We start from the raw sequence: 24,220 nt of genomic DNA, 5'->3' as shown, positions 1-24,220 counted from the left end.
TATATTGATGAATGAGGTGAAGGTCCTCTGAGGAACACACATACTATCCGTTAACAGTTGATTTATTCATTGATGGAATGTCCTTGGAAAGAGTATTTGGGGTTATAAGGAAAGTATTTTGAAATGTTTTAGGATGTAAGTTAATCCTGTGACTACATCCATTACTTATGAAAGAAAAAGTATATACTGTCTTTTAGTATACTGGAAATGTTTAAAGCCATTAATTCTCTTCTATTGTGGATCTAGTTTGCTAATTTTTATAAACTAACATCAAATATGTGCCTTGATCTTGTAAGAGGGAAGAGACTGAAATTTATTTACCCTAACTGTGAATTTTCTTAACAGTTGCCCAGTTCCTTTCAGTTTCTCAGCTTTTATAAACCTACATGAATGTGGTAGGGTTGTTTTTTTTTTTCTTGTTGTTTTTTTTTAATATATTTTATTGGTTTTTTACAGAGAGGAAGGGAGAGAGATAGAGAGTTAGAAACATCGATGAGAGAGAAACATCGATCAGACTCCTCCTGCACATCTCCCACTGGGGATGTGCCCGCAACCCAGGTACATGCCCTTGACCGGAATCGAACCCGGGACCTTTCAGTCTGCAGTCTGACGCTCTATCCACTGAGCCAAACCAGTTTTGGAGAATGTGGTAGGGTTTATTTGAACCTGAAACTATGTGTATTTTTCTCCATTCTTTTCGGTTTTGTCACTGTGATATTTGCATTCACCCTCTTGCTCTTTCCTTCCTCCCCTATGTGTGTATGTCACTCCCCATGAGGCTACCACTACCCAAATATATATGCAGGTTTACGGGGTCAGATATGCTACTGTCAACCGAAGCTGCAGGTGTGTTTGCATGTTTCATTTAGAATGCACTTTCCTTACTTCTTTCAAAATGACTAAGGTGGGGGAGAACTTAATTTTTATCCACATGGTTCCATATTTTGAGATTGTGAGTTCATTTCAGTTATATCAATGATATTAATAAATAGGAATTGATATGGGCTGATAATTAGTTTGACAGTCAAGATGGCACTATGGATCTTACCTCAGCTATGTCCTTATTATGTGACATTGGTTAGAAACCTCAAAGCCACTGTGATGAGAGTAACCTGTCTCAGACAGTGTTTGTAGGAAAAAAACAAAAAAAACTTGTTACAAGACATGCTGTGAAATTAAAGTCCTTTCATCCAGAGAGAAATACTGGAGTGTTCTTAACTTTGCTCATTTGACACAGGTTGCATCCTCAGAAGAAAGGAGCTTATATATATTTTCAGAGGATATGGTCCCATGTCCTACAGATAATAAAAGTGAAACTATAAGTCAGAGAAAGACAAATACTATATGGTATCTCTTATATGTAAAATCTAAAAAAAAAAACACACACAAAAAAAACTCATAGTAACACAGACTAGAATGGTGGTTACCAGGAGGTGGGGGGTTGGTCAGAGAGCACCAATTTGCTGTTATAAGGTGACTAAGTTCTGGGATTGAATGGACAACATGGCGGATCATCTATAATAACAAAAGCGTAATATGCTAATTAGACCAGACAGCCGAATGACCTTCCAGACATCATTCCGGACAAAGCCGCAGCGGCGGGGAGCTGAGGCAGAAGCGGTTAGGGGTGATCAGGCAGGCAGGTAGAGTGGTTAGGAGTGATCAGGCAGGCAGGCGAGCAGTTAGGGGCAATCAGGCAGGCAGGCAGGCAGGCAGACAGAGTGGTTAGGGGCAATCAGGGTCCTGGATTGAGAGAGGGTGCCAGCCAGGCTGAGGGGGAACCCCCTCTCCCCTGTGCACAAATTTCATGCACCAGGCCTCTAGTAGTTAAATAATATCGTATTAGATACTTGAAGGTTGCTAAAATCGATATTAAATGTTTTCTCCACCAAAAAAGAGTGGATAATTATTTGATGTGATGCAGGTGTTAGCTAATGCTATGGTGGTTATCGTTTTGCAATATGTATTTCAAATAAACAGAGTGCATACCTTAAACTTACATAATGTTGTATGTCCATTATAGCTCAATAAATCCGGAGGGAGGGGAAATTAAAACCTTTTGAGAAAACTGCAGTGATTTTGGGTGTGTCATATGATTGACACTAGAGCAGACCCACCTCTTCTGACTTGGCTTTGGAGTTTAGGGATTAGGTGGGAGTGCTGATGGTGTATAACTCACCCTCCCACTGGCTTTCAGGAGATAATATGACAAGCCATGCGCATTATGCTGCAAGCAGATTGATGTCAATGGGAAGTGGCATGCTTGGTGACAGGGGACCCAGCCTAGAATTTAAAGTCAGTTGTACAATTAACTTTATTTATATCTTGTTTTGGTTCCAAAAACCAGACATGAGATGCTTGCATTTGTTTTGGCATCATTTTCAGGATTGTCTCATGAGGACATGGAATGTTTCTTTGGCTTGTTCAAAGTCCATCTATGCTCTGACTCTATATCCTGCTCTGGGACTGAGTACAGAACTTTCCTGGTGACTGGGGACACGCTGCAGTGTTTACAGGGAGAGTAAATATGAATTTAGCTAAGATATTGTTGATACAAAGATAGGGTAATATTGAAGGAATGACAGTAATATTTCATGAATGAAATAAGTGCCAGTATTCATTTCTAATGCTAGTAGAACTTTTATTGCTTTTTTACAAGAGTATTTTTAAGGAACTAAAAAAACCACACACACCAGAATTTCATCCACTAGTCCAGTTTCCTATAAATGCAGTATTTTCTGGTGCCCCAAAAGATACTTTAGTAAAAGAGAAATGGTATAGGAATAGATCACCCTGGCTTTGGCAGAATGCTAAGTAGGAGACTGACTAAATCCAAGCATGTTTGTACCCTTTATTGTTCTCACCATTCTCTGGATACCTTTGGGGATGACTTCTTATTTTTCTGCAGTGAGTCTTTGCCAAAATGCTATTTAATATCTGAGAGATTCCCCACTGCAAATGATGCTTTTCTGGATAACATAATTCATATTAATATTTTTCCAGCTGAATGAAACTGGCATTTTCAATGAACTAATGATAAAGGCAACTCAACACTAAAAACTAAAAAAACAAATAAAACCCCCAGTGAGAACAGGAAAGACACACTTAGGGTGCTCTGGCAGTCTGTAGGAACATGTACACTGGCATGAACCTCAAGCAGGACGGGCACCGTGGCACGGGTCTCTTGGTTATTTAAATTGGGAAATGAGAAGAGTGACTCTAGCACACAGGCAAATGAAGTTCCTTAGAATGAAGCTGTTAAAGAGAATTTGCATTTGAACCTGAAAGGACTTTACATGGTCTTTTTGTACGTAAAATGCTCTCTTCCTGTGGAAAAGTATTTGAGGTCCTTTGTGTATTATAGCTGCTCAAATATTTGTGAAGTTGCATTTGTGAAAATGACAAGGCAGCAAAGTGTTCCCTCAGTAGCTGCAAGTCTGACAATTTTAGCTGAAGAACCTTTAGCTAGACATGCATTTTTATGACTAAATTGTGTATAAACAGGTTAGAGTGAGAGTCTAGTCTTACAACCAGAGTCAAATTCAGGGTGGAATAATTCATAGGTATTTTTATTTTATTATAGTTTAAATATTGTAGTATCATCTATAACTTTTCCACCTGTTCTTTCAAAATACCCCTGTGTCCAGAGCCTCTTGGGTAGGATGCGTGTAGCTCCATTTGGGGGAGTCTGGGAGCCCAGCGAGGACCCTGTCACCACTGCACCGCTCCTCAGCTTCCTCTAAATGAGACTCTTCCTGCGTTTCCTCTGCTCACCCGAGTTCTTAAATTATTTCTCAATGAGGGAGGATGTCACCCCTTTGAAAAGTTTTTGCACAGCAAATTTTTATCCTTCTGCGCACATATCAGAAATACATGTCAGTAGGAACTGATGGCCAGCCCTGATTTTCTCGTTAGTAGTAGTCAGGGATCAGAGCCCGGCTGAGCCACAGTGCTTGAGCAAGAAAATGTGTCCGTATGTCTGTGCGCTCTGGGCACATATATCTTCATCAGAGGACAGAATGCGGGAAGGTCAGTGGAAGAGTCAATTTTCAGTTTTGCATTCCCAAATTTTTGTGGTCTTTCCACATAATAGTTTAAAAATATAAAGGGATTCCATTTTCATTTTTTGGCAGAAGCAGTAGAGGGTATCATAATGTCCTCCACATACCAGAGAACCTTGCAGAACAATCTCGGCCCTTAAGGCTGTTTATGAAGGAGCTCATTTTTTTTTCTTTTTTCCCCCTTTATTGATTAAGGTATTACATATGTGTCCTTATCCCCTCATTGCCCTCCCCCCCCCCTCATGCCCTCACCTCCCTGGTGTCTGTGTCCATTGGTCTGGCCTAAATGTATGCATATAAGCCCTTTGGTTAATCTCTCCTCCTTACCCCCACCCTCCCCTACCGTCTCTCTGGGGTTTGACAGTCTGATCCATGCTTCTGTCTCTGGATCTGTTTTTGTTCATCTGTTTATGTTGTTCATTATATTCCACAAATGAGTGAGATCATGTGATATTTATCTTTCTCTGACTGGCTTATTTTGCTTAGCATAACGCTCTCCAGTTCCATCCATGCTGTTGCAAACAGTAAGAGTTCCTTCTTTTTTTACAGCAGCGTAGTATTCCATTGTGTAGATGTACCACAGGTTTTTAATCCACTCATTTGCTGTTTAGGCTGTTTTCAAATCTTAGCTTTTGTAAATTGTGCTGCTATGAACATAGGAATGGTGAGATCTGTGCAGAAACGGAGGAGATGAAGCCCCAGTAGTCTAGCTTAGACCCACTGGTATAGTGTGTGAGGACGGATGGAATATCGTAGAGTTTAAAGATTCATGTTTCATATATACTATTTCATTTCAGATTAAAATCCTCAATGGCTTCATCATCCCTATTTTACAGATTAGGAAAGAATAGTAGTGAGCAGCCCAAAATCACCAGTAAATTTGTGAAAATAATATTGGATTACCTAAGAAATGTTCCTTGAAATATAAAATGCTCAAATTTTGACTTTTCAGTAAGCTGGCAGTTTTAGTTGCCTTTGTTCAGATATTTTTCGGTAAGTATGTAAATTAGTATTGTTTTATTATAAAGAGATTCATTAGATTTAAAAAATAGATTCACCTAATCATTCAGAAAATCTATAAGGGTTGTTTACTAATATTCATATGTAGTTCATTCTGATTTGGGAGACAGTTTGGTTTAAATTCCAGTTTTTAAAAAAATTAAGTAGAGATACATTGTTTTAGCTCTATGTTTTCAAAGTGGTATATACAGATGGTAATGAACATTATGAATGGGCTAAATAATTTCAATGAAGAAGATTTCACTCATAGTAGACAAGTTATTTTTTGATGGAAGGAGGTGGTAAGATTTTCCTCATGAGATTTCATGTTGAAGATCTTTCAATAAAGTGGTCAGACTTCTGCCAAACTGTTTTGAAGGGTCTTTAGAACTGACCTGATTTTTCTCCTCGCTACACATCTGAATTATCTTAAGCTATTGGAACTTTTTTTCTGTTTTAAATGTTATAAGAACTTTTTGGTTTGACCATTGAATAAAATGTTATGACATTTAAGCGGGGAAAACCCTATAAGCATTAATCAATGTGAGATATTTGTTGCTTTTTCACTCGACCCTATCCAGCTTTCATCCTGACATACACCATCCCAGGGGCACCGCCTGCTTGTTTAATTGTTCAGGACAGAACTCGGTTTGATCTCTCTCTGTGCTTTCAGTGCTGGTAAATTAATCAAAAGAAGTTACTGCTCTGCTGGGCATTAGCATGAGTTTAGATGTTTCTGCTTCAGGGTCTGTTCATCAACTAGAACGCTTTTAAGCCCCGAATGGAGAGTAAACAGTATCACTGCGGCTGCTTTGAGGGGAGCCATTACTTGTGGCCGCTTACATTTGGGAAGGGGCCTGTTTGTATTAGCAGTTACTCTGGTTTGGGTTATAGCCTTTTCAAATGCTTTTTCTCCTCTTTTAATTTTAATGTTTTTTAGTATTTGTGAAAAACCACCCCCACCATCATCACTGCATATACATACCGTAGGCATTTCAATAATAGGACATGGAGAACAAAATAAGGCAACCCAGTTCAGTCCTAGGCCAACATTTTTATAAAGTTAGAAAGCTAAAATATGTATAGCAACCAGAGTTTGTCATTAGAGGACAATGAAATTATAACACAAAATGAGATATATGTTATAAAATCAGTTTTTATTAACATGAAATTGTGGATCCTTTGGTTTGTTGGTTTTTCTTCCATTAGATAAAAGTTGACACTTTTATAATCATTGGCACTGTTTGTGCCAAGCATTGTACTAAGCACTGAGGATACAAAAGAGAATAGTCTTTGCCTTCCAGGAATTAGTCCCATGAAGAAGACAGATACATAACTGGTTATTTTGGGGTGATGGGGTGAGTATTCTGAGTGAGGTTTACTAGGGGTTGGTGGGAATTAGGCTAGTGGCATGGAAGGAGGGCCTGAGGTGGGGAGAAGCATCAGAGGAGACCCCTCTTGGGAGGAGGTGACATCAGGTCTTCAAAATGGAGTAGAAGGTAGCTGAGGGCGACAGGGAGCTGGGGATTGAAGGAGGATATTTTGTCAGGGGAAAAAAAGCCGGGCAGCAGAAATGTGAGTGGAATAAAACAGGCTCTTTTATATATTTTTAAAATTTTATTTTTCAATTGCAGATGATAAGTAATATTATACTTGTTTCAGATGTACAATATAGTGATTAGATATTTACAAAATGATCATTTATTAAATTTAGTACCCACCTGACACCATACATAGTTATTATTGCAGCATTATTTACAATAGCCAAGTGTTCATTGGTAGATAAATGGATAAAGAAGATGTGGTACATACCTGCAGTGGAATATTACTCAGCCATAAAAAAGAACGCAATCTTACCATTTGTGACCACATGGACGGACTTGGAGGGTATAATGCCAAGTGAAGTAAATCAGACAAAGACAAATACCATGTGATTTCACTTATATGTGGAATCTAAAAATAAATGAACAAACAAAACAGACTATTATATATTTTAAGTTTTATTGATATACAAAACCTGCACACATTTAGTGTGTGCCATTGGATGAGCTTGGACATATGCAAACACTGGGAAACCAGCACCACAATCAAGGTAGTAGACTCCATCACCTCCGAAAGCTTGACCAGGAAGCCTCTTAGATGGTGACCTACTAAGCTTAGACTTGTTCCTGGAGGGGACCACTGAGGAATTTAAGAGGGTGCCGTGGGCAGTTGGCCTGTCAACAGAGCAGAGCTGCAATGAGACAAAAGAGTGGAAGGCAGCAAACCCATTGTGTTTGTGGAGATTTTCTTTAAAAATGAAAAGGAAATTAAAACAAGATGTTCTGGTCACTATTGAGAACAATTGATTACTTAAGATAGCTATAATATTGCTCTTTAGTTTCTAATAATTGACATTATGTTTACATTAAAAATATTTCCATGTAAAGAGCTTCTATTTGTATATGTACAATTTCTATTTTGAAAGAGCTGCTTAGGGGAAAGATAGAAATCTTTTTGGGATTACATTGACAGATCAGTTAAGTAACATAATAGCAACCTTTCCATTTTAAAGCCTGAGAATTTTCAGTTCCATTTGTTTAGGGTTTAAAATTGAAGTGAGTTTTTTTTACTGCAACAGGGTGCACCGATGCTCCTTAACTTATGATGGGGTTACACCCATATAAACTCATCATAGTTTGAAAATATTGTGAAGTCAAAAATGCATTAATACACCTAACCTACCAAACATTATCGCTTAACTGGCAGTCACACTGCTGTTTTCAAGGTGCAAATGGCACCTTTTTCTGGTGAAATCTAGCTTATTGTGTAAATGTGATTTATTGGGTGGGTTTCCTGATTCTCCTCCAACTTTCTCTGTGGTTGTTTGAAGGTAGCTAAGTGAACTTCCCAAACCCTTGACTTATTTTGAATTCGCCTCATCCAGAGATGCTTAGTGGGTCTGAGAAATGATGCCCAGCCCTGGCCGATGTGACTCAATTGTGTAGAGTTTCATTGTATACACTGAACAGTCATGAGTTTGATTCCTGGTCAGGACACATACCCAGATTTCGGGTTTGATCCCCAGCAGGAGGCAACTGATCAAGGTTTCACTCTCTCTCTCTTTCTCTCTCTCTCTCTCTCTCTCTCTCTCTCTCTCTCTCTCTCTCTTTCTCTCTCTCTCTCTCTCTCTCTCTCTTTCTCTCTCTCTCTCAAAATCAATTAAAACATGTCCTCCAGTGAGGCTTAAAAAAAAATAAGAGTGATAAAAATTATGCTCATAATGAGAGGCATCTAGAGGCACAGTGCAAAGAAATGTCAGCATCTTGTTTTCAAGGACTTTTTATGTGCTTTGTATTTGGAAAACTCAGACATGTCAATATGACAATAAATATATCATGTAGTGTAGAATGATTCCAATGGCTTCAGTCTACAGTAGAGGTGGTCATAAGGCTTTAAAGAGGAGTGTGAAATTGAGCAAAAGGCCTTGGATATTTAATCAGTTTTTGTTTTTAAGAACTTATTTGCTTCATCATTTCAAAAGTTATACAGATTAATGATGTGAAACAGAGAGAACAAAGTGAAGGAATAATACACCTAAATCCATTCTATGCAGAGATAACCACTTTCTAAAATGCTTCTCCCCAAGCTTTATGTGTGTGTGTGTGTGTGTTTTTAGTGCACACAGTCTTACAATTTGCTTTCCTTATTCAACAGCATGGTGAACATATGTCTATATTCCAGGTAGGCACACTTTAGAGCTACAGCATTCTCAATGGTGTAATGCCTGTGACCTGTTTGCTTATCCATTTACTTTTCTAGCCCAGATTCATGGAGTGAAGTTGACTGTTCAGAAGTTAAGTGTAGTTATATATTCACTAGAGGCCCGGTGCACGAAATTTGTGCACTGGGGATGGGTGGGGGATCCCTTAGCCCAGCATGTGCCCTCTTGCAGTCCGGGACCCCTCCCTTGTTACTGCCCACCTGCTTGCTGCTTCCTACCGCTTGGCTTGCTGCTCCTTAGTGCTGCCACGAAGGCCTTGGGTCTGCTGGGTGCCAGGACTGCGGATTTGTGTCTCTGATACCCCCAGCAGCCCCAGCACCAAGGTGGCGGGCCTTGGGGCTGCTGGGTGCCAGGCCTGCCGGTTTGTGTCTCTGATACCCCCAGCAGCACCAGCACCAAAGTGGCGGGCCTTGGGGCTGCTGGGTACAGGCCTCCCCGCTGCGTGTTTGTGTCTTCTATCAGGTCCCCAGCAGCCCCAGCAGCCCCAGCACCACCTAAATAACTTAAGGGAAACTTTATTTAGTCTTCTTTTAAAAGCAATCTAGTTTAAAAATGAGTTGCAGTTAAGACAGAACAAAGAACATGGTACCTAAGAGTGAGATAGACTGACAGAGGAGTGGCTGGGCACTGGTCAGGGACTTACATGCCAACTGTTCTCCACCTGGGAAATGATGTAAAATCGGTTTCTTTAGTTTTCTGCCTAATGGTCTTCTCCAGCACTGAGGTCAGAGGAGCCGCCTTCCAGCCTGTAGGCTGCTTCTCAGAGTTGAAAATTTCGCCATAGGCTTATGCCTAGGACAGGACCTCTGCACCCCCAGGGTGCATAAACACACAGGGCTTCCATCAGGCTCCGCTGATCCCAGGCCAGGAGGCCTCTCGGCTCCCCTGATCCCTGGGCTCGGGAGACCTCGCGGCTGGGAGGCCTCTCGGCTCCGCTGAAACCCGGGCGGGGAGGCCTCTCGGCTCCGCTGATCCCTGGGGCCGGGAGGCCTCTCGGCTCCGCTGATCCAGGCGGCCGGGAGGCCTCTCAGCATGCTGATCCCAGGGCTCTGAGGCCTCTCAGCTTCACTGATCCCGGGGCCCTGAGGCCTCTCTGCTCTGCGGCTTCAGGGCTGTTTGGCTTCGCTCTACCGCTTGGAGCCTGAGTATGCAGATTAACCACCATCTTTTAGCTTCTACTTGAAACATTGTATCTTTTGGAGCTGTTGCTTCAGGAGCTCAGTGCCCCTCAGCTGCAGGCAGGAACCTTGGTTTCCTCTATTGCTGGGGCAACCAAGCATCCTGTTCTCAGCTGCCTGGCTGCCGGCCGCCATCTTGGCTGACAGTTAATTTGCATATACTCACTGATTAGCCAATGAAAAGGGTAGCGGTCGTACGCTAATTACCATGTTTCTCTTTTATTAGTGTAGATTGGTAGTATATTAGGGTGCTTGTTTACATACACATTGACATTATGTAATTTTAGTCTTTGCCAAATCTGTTCGAACTGTTTCCTTCACCTGAGCTGTTCTTTTGTCCATCTGGCCCACTATCTCTGCCCATTCTTTCGGAACTACTCGTCCTCCACTGAGTCTTTGGCTGAACTGTTATGTGCTGCAGTCTTCACTTCCCACCTGGCTGGAGGGGTGTATACACCACGTGTGTCTCTCTTATTGGAGAGTGGGGAACTGGGGCAGGGACAGGGTCTGGGTCACCGTGGGGTCTTGGGGCTCTCCCATGGTACTCTTTACCATGCTGGGCCTTAAGAGAGAGACAGACCAGGCTGGGTGAAGTAACTAACTTGTGGCACCACTATTCAGAGAAATACCAGTCCGGCTGGCCACAGCACGAACAAGAATGTCATATGAGCCAAAACAGCAGGTAAATCTGGGACGTGGAACCACAAGCAGACCTGGCTTATGCACACTGGGAGCCCGCAAACCGAGTGATAGCACTCATGGTGTGTGGTCCCACAGCTGTCCCTCAGGCTCGACCCCCACACATTTATAAAACCATTTCTACTTATTCAGCGTCCAGCTCAGTGCTGATTCACATGAATGTTGGCCAGACGCTCTGGGTTGTGTGGTTATTCACTTCCCTTCCCTGTAATGAATACAACGCTCTGCCTTCTCTACAGACTGGAGCCTGTGTAGCTGTAAGTTTGGAGACTCTCATTCTAGTGTGGTAGGTCAGTCCACAAGTATTATCTGAGTGCCAACCATGTATGGAGGTGAGCGCTGACTGGGGTTATGTGAAACAGTGGCTGTGGTGCTGGCCTTCATGGGGGACACAGAGGGACAATGACCCTCTGCAGTGTGGGATGGCCTCTCCATGTCTGTGATGTCATCTCCCAGTTCTCTCTTACAGACCTGTGGTCATGAGAACTGGCAGCCCAAGGAAGTCGTGAGGTAGTGCTCTGGAATGAAGCATCTCTCCTTCTCCCTGGGGCTTGGTGAGTGGGTGTGCACACAAAAGAGAAACGCCACCCACATGATCAAAATTTGCCCCTAGAGTTAAGGAGAAATCTATTTCCTTAGTTAATATAGAAAATGGCTATTTCTTAATTGCCATTAAAGTGCATTAAGCCAACATTGGTGTATATTTTTCTCTCCTTCATTCATTCTAGGACTCAAAAAGAAATTGGTCCCCTTTCACTTAGCACCATGTCTGTGTGACTTATCCCAAGAGCTGCAGATACCATTTGACTCCATCACGATTGATAGGGGCGTCTTATCGCTGCAGCACCTCGGGAGCATTAGGCCACGGCTCCACATCTCACTTAATTACCCCACGCATTTATATTGGTTGGCTAGTTTGCTGCAATCTGCAGAGTTGGATTGCTTAATATATTTTTCTTTGTTCTACTAATGACCTAAACTACGTAATGTGCTGATAAAGAGTCCCAAAATGTGCAATAAAAACTGACAAGGAGTATCAGTGCCTTATTAAACTCACTGGCCCTGGCGGCTGCTTCTGCAGTTCAGGAATGTCAGTGGGCAAGTCAAACAGAAGGAGCTCATTACCGTGATGACTGCCTGGACCCATCAGCCATTATCTTTCCAGGAAGCAATGGCCTTCTGTTTGCTTCTCACAAAAACTTCAACTTTTAGACATTTAGAACGGAAAAAACCCTAAGTGATTTTTTTTGAGTTTTTACTAATATGACTTAATGGACTGCCACTAACTTCTCAGAAACCAATCAAAACTGTCTTTTCACTGATGTTGGAAAATCTTTTCCTTTGACTAAAAATTAATGCATTCAATTTTAGAAGAGCTCTACCTAGAGGTTTGTACTCAGATAAAACCCTGTGCAAGTCAGAATCCTGGAGAATTGCCTGATGTCAGGAAGGAGGCAGAGAGGTCTTAGCTCTTAAAATTGTTCAGATCAAATATAAAGAACAATTCAAATTTTAATTTTGTTTCTCTTCATAATTTTTCCCCATCATTTCAGAGGTGAAGTACTTTTTAGATATTTTTTTTGTTATAGCAATAGATTATCTGTGGTGTAAGAATAATTATCAATCTCATTAGGATTTGAGGCTCACTGAAAATGGTTAACTCTTGCAGTGAGTAGTTCTGATTTTGGCTTCTCTGGTGTCATTTTACATGAGAAGTTAGGCAGACTCTGAAATTTCTTTTATATCAGTTTCTCTCCAATTGCTTTAAAAAAATGAAACACGTATTAGCTTTTCTGTTTTACTTTGGAGATGAGAGTAAGAGGAAAGCCCATTTGCAGTAGAGGAATGAAAAAACATCAGTCCTCCAGGTTTAATGTTGCTTGAGGTGAAGATCATGCTTGTAGTGGTTGCATGTTTTGCATGTGTTTGTAAGTTATTCCAGTGAATGGTGGACCTTGTTTTAGGGTGTGAGGACACATTGGCTAGTTGTATAGTTCTAATCACTGGAGAAAATCTCTGATATTATTGCACTTCCAGTGTCAGAGGCAGATCTTCCTCCTGTTAGCTCCCGACTTCACCCAAGGACAAAGCCACTAAGAAAGGTGTGCTGACAGTGACAAAGTTCTTTCTTTGCATTTCATTTGCTCTCTGCTCTAAATCTGCATGCGTGCCATTTCCCTCTCGTGTATATCAGAACTTCTCCCATTATTTCTGCACATTGATGCACACAGGTAAACCTAGCAATAGCCCCACATGCAAGCACTTATCAGGTGTATGGCAATTAAACACTGAAGACATAATCTTTACCCTGCAAGAACTTGCAGTTCGATTTCCATATATTCATATTCAGTGTGTGTGAATATTAGTGTTGAATATGTTATATTAATGGGTTCGAATACAAAGCAAGTCTATATAAAATTATGCATGGAAACAATTCAATACAGAAGGGATGATAAATGCAAACAGGGACGTATCAGCCAAAATTTTTTTCTCTGCTGGTTCTCATCCCATCTTCATCCTAAAGATCCTAAGAGCCAGCACCTTAGGGGGGAAGAATATTTTCAGCTCAGAGCCTGGATGGTGTCTTCCATGGAGAAGTGAGGAATGGTGCTTGGCACTTAATCCAAAAGTCAGGCAGAAACTAAAATCTGTTTTTTTCTTTTCTGCCTTTTAAAATTCTCGTCCACCTTTATAATGTATTTGGTCTTCATAGCTATCTTGTGAGCCAGATGGCTGTGGTGACATCCCCAAGTCCCAAGCAGAAATCTGAGAATTGGGAGATAAGGTGACCTTGCTGTGTTCCTGCAGTATTGGGAATAGAAGATCTGTAGCCTGTGTGCTGTCCCCCAGCCCAGCCTGGCCTGACTGCTCACAGAGCATCCAAATGGTTGTTTCCACAATAGCCGAGTGTAGCAGGTGGTTGAGCATGCAGATCCTGGACTGACACAGCTGTGTTTAGGTCCTGTTTTGCCACTTGTTAGGATTCTGAGCTTAGTTTTTTCATCCATAAAGTGGTCAGAATAATACCTATTTCTCAGAGTTGCAGTGAGGATTAAATTAGCCAGTGCAGCCCTGGCTGAGTATCTCAGTTGGTTAGAGCATTGTCCCGATATGCCAAGGTTGTGGGTTCAAACCCCTATCAGGGCAAATCCAAGAATCAACCAATGAATGCACAAATAGTGAAACAATCAATCTCTCTCTCTCTCTCTCTCTCTTTCTCTCTCAAAAATAAATTTATAAATAAACAAATAAATAAATAAGCAAGCCAGTGCATGGGAGGCACTTAACCCAGTTACCGATGAAGAAATAGCACGTACTAAATCAGCACTTGCTGCTGTTCCTATATTATTATTATTATTATTATTATTGTCTCATCTTCTTGCCTTTGACTTTAAAGTATAGGTTTTAATGCTCACTTAGGCAACACATATACTAAAACTGGAGCAAGGCTGAGAAGATTAGCACAGCACCTGCTCAAGGATGACATGCAAATTTGTGAAGTATTTCATTTTTTTTAAAGCACTGTAGTGCTTAGGCTTAAAGAACACTGGAATTCTCATTGTTGGTCACAGAGGAGAAAAAACAGAACCAGGGAGGTAGTACATCTGGATAAATAGAGGCAAGGATCCCATTTCTACCTTATCTTTTGGTTCCTCCTTATTCATGTTCACACATGGTCATCACCTGCGTTATTTTTTTTTTCCGGTCCATGCATCCTTTATTCCTCGACCAACCCCCGAGCCACGTCCAAGCCACAGCACGTGGACTGTCCATCGACCGCGATCCCGCCTGACAACGGTCTGAGGCTGACAGTACATTTAAGGCTTTCAAATTTGAGGGGGAAATAAAAGAAAAGAATTAAAACAAAACCCCTCCAAACCCAAACCCAAACCCCCTACCAAGACGAGCAGTGTAGCAACGTTAAGCATCTTCCATGTCTGACGCGTAGAAGATGCAACTCCAGTGTCCAAACCAACATCCCCGCTAAACTAAGAAGATGCGTTTCGTGGAATTTTAGGGAAATCAGTTCTTCAAAGGATCAACTGGTCGTTTTCTTTTTCTTCCTTTTTGTTTTTTTTTTTCTTTTTTTGTCTTGGAAATGGTATAAAAAATTTTTTTAATAGCAAAACCTAGGAATAAAAACATATTAACAAAATGTACCCAATTGTGTACATTACAAACGAGGAATCTGCAGTTCATTGATTTCATTGATGGATCCTGAAGGTGAGGGGACAAGGACCCATTAGGGATCGATGCACAAGGTCATGGCAAATACGGACGGGACTTTGTAAAAAGCTTGCGGGAAGGTTTGCCCGGATGAAAAGGCCGGCCGGGCTCTGGTTAGAGGACCAACCCGACCATCAACATAGGAAAACTCTGTGGACTGAGTAATAAATGGATACTTGAGAACAAAAACAAAAACAAAAAAACACACCAGTTTCTTTTTGTTTAAGAATATTCCCGTGATGGCTCCATGGTTCTAGTTGGTGAAGCTGGTCAGTGTAGGTCCAATAGATACCCTTCCAAATGATCTGTTCTGGGGGAAAAGGCCGGCATGGTAACCAAAGTTAAGGGCCGCGGCCAGTGTGGCTCAGTGGACAGAGTGTTGACCTGCGGACCGAAGGGCCCCGGGGTTCGATTCCGGTCAAGGGCACGGACCTCGGTGGCAGGCTCCTCCCAGGCCCGGACCCTGGTCAGGGGCTCGTGCAGAAGGCAACCCATCGATGTGTTTCTCCCACATCAATGTCTCTCTCTCTCTCTCTCTCTCTCTCTCTTCCACTCTCTCTAAAACAGTGATTCTCAACCTTCCTAATGCCGCGGCCCTTTAATACAGCTCCTCATGCTGTGGTGACCCCCAGCCATAACATTATTTTCGTTGCTACTGCATCACTGTCATGTTGCTACTGTTATGAATCGTCATGTAAATATCTGATATACAGGATGGGTTTTCATTGTTACAAATTGAACATAATTGAAGCCTTGTGATTCATCACAAAAACCATATGTAATTATATATGTGTTTTCCGACGGTCTTAGGTGACCCCTGTGAAAGGGTCGTTCGACCCCCAAAGGGGTCGAGACCCACAGGTTGAGAACCAACTGCTCTAAAAGATTAATGAAAAAATAGCCTCAGGACCTACGTTATTTTGTCCCTTGTTCACAGCTTTCACAGCAGGCGCACTAAAAATCCTAGAGGGGAGCGAATGGACTTTGGAAAGGATGGGGGGATATGTTGGAGAAAGAATGGAATTTTCTTAGCAGCCGATAGGATTATGAAGGCTTTCTCCACACGTCAGTTATTGTCACCATGGAGCCAAAATGAAGGTTTGATATGTGCTTGTAACTTTGCCTTGGAAACTGGGTCACTGTGATCTAAGTGGATGATAGGTCATTTCTGTTGCATGGCTTGAAAATATATATAACACCAAAGGTATTGCTTCTTTAGATTCCATCTTTAGTGTGGACCAATTCCATTTAATGAGATACTATGTATGCTCATGTACACATGTGTTTGTGAGTGAAAGAGAGGCTATCCTCTGAAACTTTGCTTCCTATGACAGTGCTTTAGCCTCCCCAGTCACATTCCCTTAGTTGACCCTCAGTTTGGTTGAGGACTCCCATCTTCAGCCATGGGCTAGATAGAATTACAAGGTACTGACTGCATGGGCATTTCTTGCCTTCCCCACTGTATTTCAAGACCTTTATGGGATGAGAAGTAAAAGTCTCTGCATAAAGCTAGGAGTTTCTACTGTATGTGCTCCTGAGCACCTTCCCTCTATTTCTCAAGTTTCTTGGCTGAAACTTTATTCATTCTAACTGCCTTCTTGTACTAGCCCCCCAGCAAGAGGTTGTGCATCTAGCTAGCTCTGGTCTTGATCTCCTTTCCAGGCTGTGTTAGGCTCTCTGTCCTGAGGGCTGCATGGCCTCATGCACTGGTTCACTGCAGCTGCCGGCCAAGGTAAACATGGCAGGTGTTAGCAGTGTCGACCCCGCCTATTGAACCCCATAAAGGGCAAACTTGATTTTTAGGTCATTGATACTTAGAATAGGTGGTAACCTGATACACATGTCTGTCCATGTATTAATTACTCTGAAAAGTATAGCTACCAGGTGAACTCAAAGGTTCATTACAATGCCTGTTCAGAAGAGGGCTTCTCTGAACAGGCATTGTAATGAATAAAAACTCTTATTCTCTCACTTTCTTTGATCAAATAACAAGAAAATCATTATTCATATAGGATGTGTGTTCTTGAACCTGAAATGGAAATAATTATAATTAAGAAGGAGAAAGAGAGTTGTGTTTAACATCAAAAAAGTTGTGTAATTCATCATTAAAAAACAGGTAATTCAACAAACGTTTGTTAGCTATTATGTTTGGTGCTATGGGATTTAAAGATGAGTAAAACAAACCCCTAACACCAGATAGCTCACAGTCTAGTTATGGAGACAGAGTACACAGCTAACTACATTTCAGACCAGTTTTTATGCAAATAAGTGCCATTATGATGGTCTTAATCAATTAGAAGAGCAAGTTACAAATTCAACTTTGCAGTAGATTGACTACCATTATAACTGGCTGTTACAGTTTATTTGATCTGCGGGTGTACAATGTCTTGAGGCTCATGTGGTGTCTTTATGCAGACTCTCATGTGGTTGATCACTATGCCCATACTCATCCCGCCACCACCAGGACCTCCTGCCCCTTTGCCTCTTGTCTGCCTAGCTTTCTCTGTCACGCTCCAGGACTTTAGCAGACATATACAATCATTAGGTGTCATTTTCAGGTTTTGCTAGTATTTTGAGAATGGTAGAATGCTGCTGCTTCTTTTTTCCCCCAAATGAACTAATTTTTATAACAGTTTTAGATTCACAGCAAAACTTAGGGGAAGGTACACCCCCTTACACCACTACCCCTGTCCGTCCACACACATTCAGAGCTTCCCCCATTATCAATAGCCTTCACCAGAGGATTCAGTGGCTGCCATTGGTGAACCTATGTTGACACATCATTATCACCCAGAGCCCATAGTTTACATAAGGGCTCACTCTCAGAGCTGTGCATTCTGTGGGTTTATATAAATGTACCTCTTTGTTTAAACCGCTTTACATACATGGAATTAAAAAAGCATTATCATTTCCTGCCATTGAGATCGAGACTTTCGGCTTATTAAATACAGGCTCTAGGTTTAAAAAGGGGTATATGCTACTTGGAAGAAATAGCTTTGTCTCATTTACCTCCATTCCCTCCCAGCAAATTCCACGCTCAAATTTAAAAAAAGGAGCTGCATTAATATGTGAACTAACTCCTCAGGTTTGAGTGCACATGGTGCTGGCCACTGCCATTCCTGTGGCTCATAGGGCTCTTGGTTGTTAGGGTCAGGACTGGGCTGAAGGTGGAGGTGCACAGACTGCCCCATTTTTTTTCAGAGGACAAGTAGTTACAGTTGGCTTATTTATTGGATTGTATCCAGATGGTCTGTGTTCCAGGCACAGGTGACAGATAAAGGGCAGGTCTAATTAAAATCATTCTATTAAGCATCTTGGTCGTCATCAATTTTCAGTGGTGCATGAGCTCATGATGCCTGGTCCTGAAGGAGCCATAAGCTTGCTCTGAAATGTCAAAACTCAAACACTTCTCAGCTTTCCTCTTGGTTCTGTTTCCTATTCCCACCTTCCCCGCAGCAGAGGCCAGGCAGCTGTTTTGAAATAGTAGTGAAATTTGCAGTGGAGAACAATAAATGTACGTTAACTTCAAGGAAGGCAGACACTCCTGAGAGGGACTTGGTGACCTTAATAAAGCATTTCAAGGAAACAGAGTATCAAATTAATGCTTTTTGTGCTAAAAACATTAAGGTATTTAAATGTGTTATTCTAATCCCTGTTTCAGCCTGGGGACAGAAGGATCTAATATCTTTTATTTAAATCCCAGCCTTCATAGACTGCTCCATTCTTTTCAGCCTCATACAGAAAGAAACAGACTCTAACCAGTGGATTTCAGAGAATATAAAACTATGTAATTCACAACATACAACCTATTAAATTTTGACACTAAATGTGGTTGCCCAGATCTTAATATATTCTACATCATTTAGTGGAGATGTTAGGTTTTCAGAAGCTATACTCCTGTCTTAGTGCCACTTTGATTGCTCTGTTTCCTGGACATGTGATAAAATTGTCATGGACACAAGTGGGGATGCATAAATTCTAAACACCCAAGCAGGGTATACTGATTTCATAGTGGGCCCTTTCTGGGCTGTGGAGTAAATCGATCTTGAGTAGACAGGGTGTCCTCCCTTTTTCTGAGAGCGACCCTCAAAACCTCAGCTGCACAGGCAGCATTTACAGCCACAGCACAGGATCAGGTTATAAGGTTTTTGTTCGGTTAATAAAGAATATCAAGTTCCCTCTTGACTCACAATTGCATGGTGGTTGGATAGAAGAGAGTGACTGTAGGACAGTGAAGGCAGTCATCAGATTAGACGGTGATAAATATGCCTTGTCCTAAATTAGTTGTTAGGGCTCCTTTCCTTTAAAATTCTTGATCGCTGAGGAAATTTTTCGAGTTTGAAATCAAGATTTAGAGACCATATAAGAGTAACTTCAGATTTTAAGAATATCTGTTTTGGAATTATTTATATTTAAGCTCTGGGTAGTACAAAAGGTGAAAGTACAGAATACTTATTAAGACACTAGCAAGATTATTTTTCAAGGTCAATACTAAAAGGAGAATCAAGACTCGATGTTGTGCTGTGTGTGTGTGTGTGACACTAAGATTTATATTATGACTAAATATAGGATGGGTTAAATGAACCTTTTAAACAACAAGAAGATCATTAGTAGTAATTGTGAGAAATTATTAAAGCAGCACATTTCTATAAGTAGTATTTTTAAAAGCTCTCATGTTCTCTCCTGATTACAGCCTGCCCTCTTCTCCTTTCCCTCCTCCCTCCTCCCTTCTCCTTCCTCCTTCCTCTCTCCTCCCTCCTCCCTCTTCCCTCTTCCCTCTTCCATCCTCCTTTCTCGCTCTCCTCACCTCCTTTTTGGTAGAGTGTAAAGGAGAGCTCAGCTCCTGTTTTTGAAAGTTCATTCATTCAGAAAGAGTGTATCTGGAATGTGGAAACATTTAATCTTAGTATTTTTGAAAAATGAATACCTATACCATGTTAAAAATAATCTTCATACTAATAGGATTCCATGGATTTCTGCAGTTTGAATTATATATACACTAGAGGCCCGGTGCACAAAAATTTGTGCACTCAGGGGAGAGGGGGGTCCCTCAGCCCGGCCTGTGCCCTCTCGCAGTCTGGGATCCCTCAGGGGATGACCACCTGCTGGCATAGGCCCGCTCCCCGGGGGGATTGGGCCTAAGATGGCAATCAGACATCCCTCTGGCAGCCCGGCAGCCCTCGGAGGATGTCCACTTGCCAGCGGGAGCAGGCCTAAAATGCAGTCGGACATCCTTGGCACTGCTGAGGAGGCAGGAGAGGCTCCCACCACCACTGCTGTACTGGTAGCCATCAGCCTGGCTTGTGGCTGAGCAGAGCTCCTCCCATGTGAGAGCGCCCTGACCACCAGAGGGCAGCTCCTGCATTGAGCGTCTGCCCTCTGGTGGTCAGTGTGTGTCATAGTGACCAGTCATTCCCAGTCCTTCTGCTGTTAGGGTCAGTTTGCATATTACCCTTTTACTATATAGGATAGAGGCCTGGTGCACGGGTGGGGGCCGACTGGTTTGCCCTGAAGGGTGTCCTGGATCAGGGTGGGGGTCCCACTTGGGTGCCTGGCCAGCCTGGATGAGGGGATGATGGCTGTTTGCAGCTGGTCACACCCCTTTCAGGGTGGGGGTCCCCACTGGGGTGCCTGGCCAGTCTGGGTGAGGGGCTGAGGGCCGTTTTCAGGCTGGCAGGCGACTGAAGCTCCCAGCCTCTTTTTTTTTCTTTTTTTTTTTTATTCTGGGATTTATTTACCTTCTATGGCTGTCACTGGAGCTGAGAGCCGGCTCCAGCTCTGAGGCCGTGACTGGCTGAAAGCAGGTATCTGGGTTTGTTTAGCTTCTATAATTGCAACATTGTTGCATCTGGAGCTCAGAGCTGGGCTGAGGCAGGCGGGGAACCTTGGCTTCCTCCGTCACTGGAGCAAGCAAGCCTCCTGCTCGCTTCAGCTGCGTGGCTGCCGGCCGCCATCTTGGTTGGCAGTTAATTTGCATATCTCGCTGATTAGCCAATGGGAAGGGTAGCGAGGTTATGGTTAATTACCATGTTTGTCTATTATTAGATAGGATATAAAACACATATATAAATTTAACATGTATATATATGTTAAGTTTATAAAGTGATCATAGAATTGCACCATCAAGATATAAAGCAAGATGATAGTGCAGCTGCCTGCTTCTTGACTCACCTGGCACAGTCAAGCTTTATCACTTTGTGTCAGTAGCATGCATCCAACCTTCAGTGTAATCATAGGGAGACAACCTTATGGCTGATACAGGTAAAATACAGGGAATGTTATCAAAGCATGTATGTTTCATCTTACCAAAATAAATAATAGCATTGGTCCATCTGGGCTCTTACATTAGTTGCTCAAGAAATCCTGTGGCATATTGACCTGTATTTCATAGAGTCACATGAGGGTTCATGGTTATTCCTTACAAATTTTTATCACTGAAAATGAGGTATAGGTTCATCATTTTTTTAATCAGCACATTAAATGCTTATCCTACTAAGCACTGTGTTGAACAGTCATTAATAGTACAAAGGTACCAAGGTATTTGAGTTTATGAAAGATGTGATTTTACACTTAAATAATTGTGCAAAGAGCAAATACATGGTGAGGTACTTAAATATAAAGACTTGGTTAGATAATTTGCATCACTTGACATCCCTGAGACCCTTTGTAAAGACTTGGTAAGCTGGTGTCTGTTAAGCCCTCAAAGTGCTTATGCAAAATGATACGCAAGAGCTAGCTTTTGGCTTATAATAGTCAAAGCATTATGATCAGAAGAGCCAGGGGAAATGAAAAGACCAGGCTTATATGTTAGCTTTTTCCAGGAAAGCCCTGTGAGAAGCCAAAGATTGTTGCCAGCTCTGGACCACTAAGCTCTCTCACAAAAAGCCTGTAGTAAGCCTATAACGTTTTAAAGCATATTAGTAGAAGAGTCAAAACCACTGGAATATTTGATCAAGAAAATTTGCAGTGTCCATCCCTAAATCACAGAAAAGTGGGGTGTTTTTAACTACTTTAAAAAATATTTTTATTGATTTCATAGAGGAAGGGAAAAGAAGAGAGAGATAGAAACACCAATGATGAAAGAGAATCATTGATCGGCTGCTTCCCACATGCCTCACACTGGGGATCAAGCCTGCAACCCCGGGCATGTGCCCTGACTGGGAATTAACCTGTTCATAGATCGACGCTCAACCACTGAGCTATGCCAGCTGGGCTTAACTACTTTCTATAGATAATAAATTTAGATCTCATAGAGGTGTTCAGTCATATTTGTATTGCCTTCCTTCTCTCCATCTATGAGTACAAATAGTCTTTCACGATTACACACTGATAGCACGTTTCCAGGTCTGTTATTTATATGGAAGTTCATGTATTTTTGTTTAAGTGGAACTGTATTTTTTCCTATTATTTATAGCTATGCTTAGAGATGTAATTTAGTCTTAGGTTTATGATTTTGGTGGTCAGTCACCATTGATTGACTGTCCACTGGGTAAGCATTTAGAGTTGGGTAAAGAAATGGATAAATAGGAACCGAATAGAAAATGAAGGTTAGAGAGACAAACAATCCACATAAGGGATATAATAAATCACAGTGCATAAATAGACTTTATAGAAATAAATAAATCTATTAAATAATTTTGGGATTAATTCCTGAGATGTAGGTAGTTCATGTTGTCCCCTTGTGGTCTGTCATCCTGTCTGCTCTTTTATGAGGGTTGTTGGTGATATTAGGGAAAGAATAGCAACTTTGTAGGAAACCAATCAAGTGCAGTTTTGAAATTTTTAAGGATTGAGTGAAGTGGGAGAACAGAAGGGTCTGCATAACAGCTTAATCTTTAGAGGAAATGCTGGGGTGGATAGAACCTTTCAGTGCCAAAGCAACCAAAGCTAGAAACGCTCATCCCTGAACGTGTGTGTATGTTGTTCATGTGACGACCAGATATATGTGGCTTCACTCTCATGCCCATCATCTCATGGGTTATACTTTTTCTGCAAGCATTCATTCTGCATTTTTAAATGTGTTCTACTCAAGCCCCAACCTTTGTGATGCTGCCTCCTGGTCAGGCCCTGTAGCCCTTGAAATAAAACCTGAACAGCTTCTATAGTTGTGCATCTTTCTGAGGCACCGTGTCAGTGGCTTCCTCATGTATAATATAGCTCCTCTCTGTGTGTAAGTTTTCGTAATGAGGGAGCACCTAAGTCTGCTTTAGAACTGTTGAGTGATTGAGTCTAAGTATCACTGCTTTGTGCCTATACGTAAGCTACCTTTTTGGGTTCACCTAGATTCACCCTCCTTCCTCCTGCCACCCCTCCCCTTGGTCTCACATCTGTCACCATGCTCTAGGGACTACCTCAAGCTGCCAAAATTATCTGCTTTTGGAGCTTGGGGCTGCAGTGAGATGTACCAAAAACTGAGCCATAGATGAAATTTGAGAGTCACACATTTTGGGTCAGAGCACAGGCGTGGGCTGTTCCAGAGCGGGTAACTGCCAGAAGGTGTGGCCCACTGGCCTGTGCCAGAGCACTCAGCACATCAAAAGAAAGAACACGTAGGTGTCGGTGGGCCAGTGGCACACTCATTAGACAGGTACATAGGATAGCTTAATTGTTTTTAGGTTTTAGATGCATATGTTAGGTGTTTATATATCTACAAACTCTATATGAGATTTTTCTAAGATCCTGCAATTGTCAAACATTGTGGATCACTGACTGCTATAAGAAATAAGGTATAATATGTTATATCAATGTTTTTTTAATCAAAGGAAATCTCTTTCATAAGGATACTATCTTTCAGTAAACAGGAAGATTGATACTTTCACAAATGAAATCATGTATGCTGGTTTCTGCATCATTAAAAACACACACATATGGATGCTTGTATATCTTATTCTGCTTAGTATTTTCCCCTCTCACTCTCTTATGTGAGATACTCAGATTGGAAGACTGTCTTAAATGAAATACCAACCTAAATTTGTACTTGCTAGTTTGGGTTTAAAAGCAAAGAAGTACCTACATATGCAAAGCTTGAAAGAGGGGACAAAATTCAGTGTTTCTGCTAATTAATTGTAAATGTCACTCTGTGAAAATTTTGCAAGTATCCTGTGTTATAGGAATGTAAGCTTAGCCAATTAAAATGTTTCAACAAGAGAGAACTTGCCTTCTTGTTCAGGCCATTGCTGGCTACGTTAGTGGTCCATGACGAGCAACACGACATCACTCAGAACTTGTTAAAATATGCATTCTCTGGACTCACCTGGCCTTCCTGGATCAGAATCTGTAGTTTTATGAGCTCT

The 24,220-nt window shown here is 41.7% G+C and overlaps 1 protein-coding gene and 1 pseudogene across 2 annotated transcripts in view; both read left to right on the top strand.

Annotated features, from left to right (window-relative positions):
* The window catches only part of ATP8A2 (ATPase phospholipid transporting 8A2), a 692,529-nt gene that overhangs the window by 393,163 nt on the left and 275,146 nt on the right, over positions 1-24,220 (top strand). The window lies entirely within an intron of this gene.
* LOC139007802 (U6 spliceosomal RNA) lies at positions 14,103-14,215 on the top strand (annotated as a pseudogene).

This window comes from Myotis yumanensis, unplaced genomic scaffold (assembly GCF_028538775.1).
Source record: "Myotis yumanensis isolate MYYU_CA2020_CCGP unplaced genomic scaffold, mMyoYum1.0.hap1 SCAF_3, whole genome shotgun sequence".
In the NCBI taxonomy this organism is placed as follows: Eukaryota; Metazoa; Chordata; class Mammalia; order Chiroptera; family Vespertilionidae; genus Myotis; species Myotis yumanensis.
Note: the sequence above shows the minus strand (reverse complement) of the source record. Positions and strands in the feature narration are given on the sequence as shown.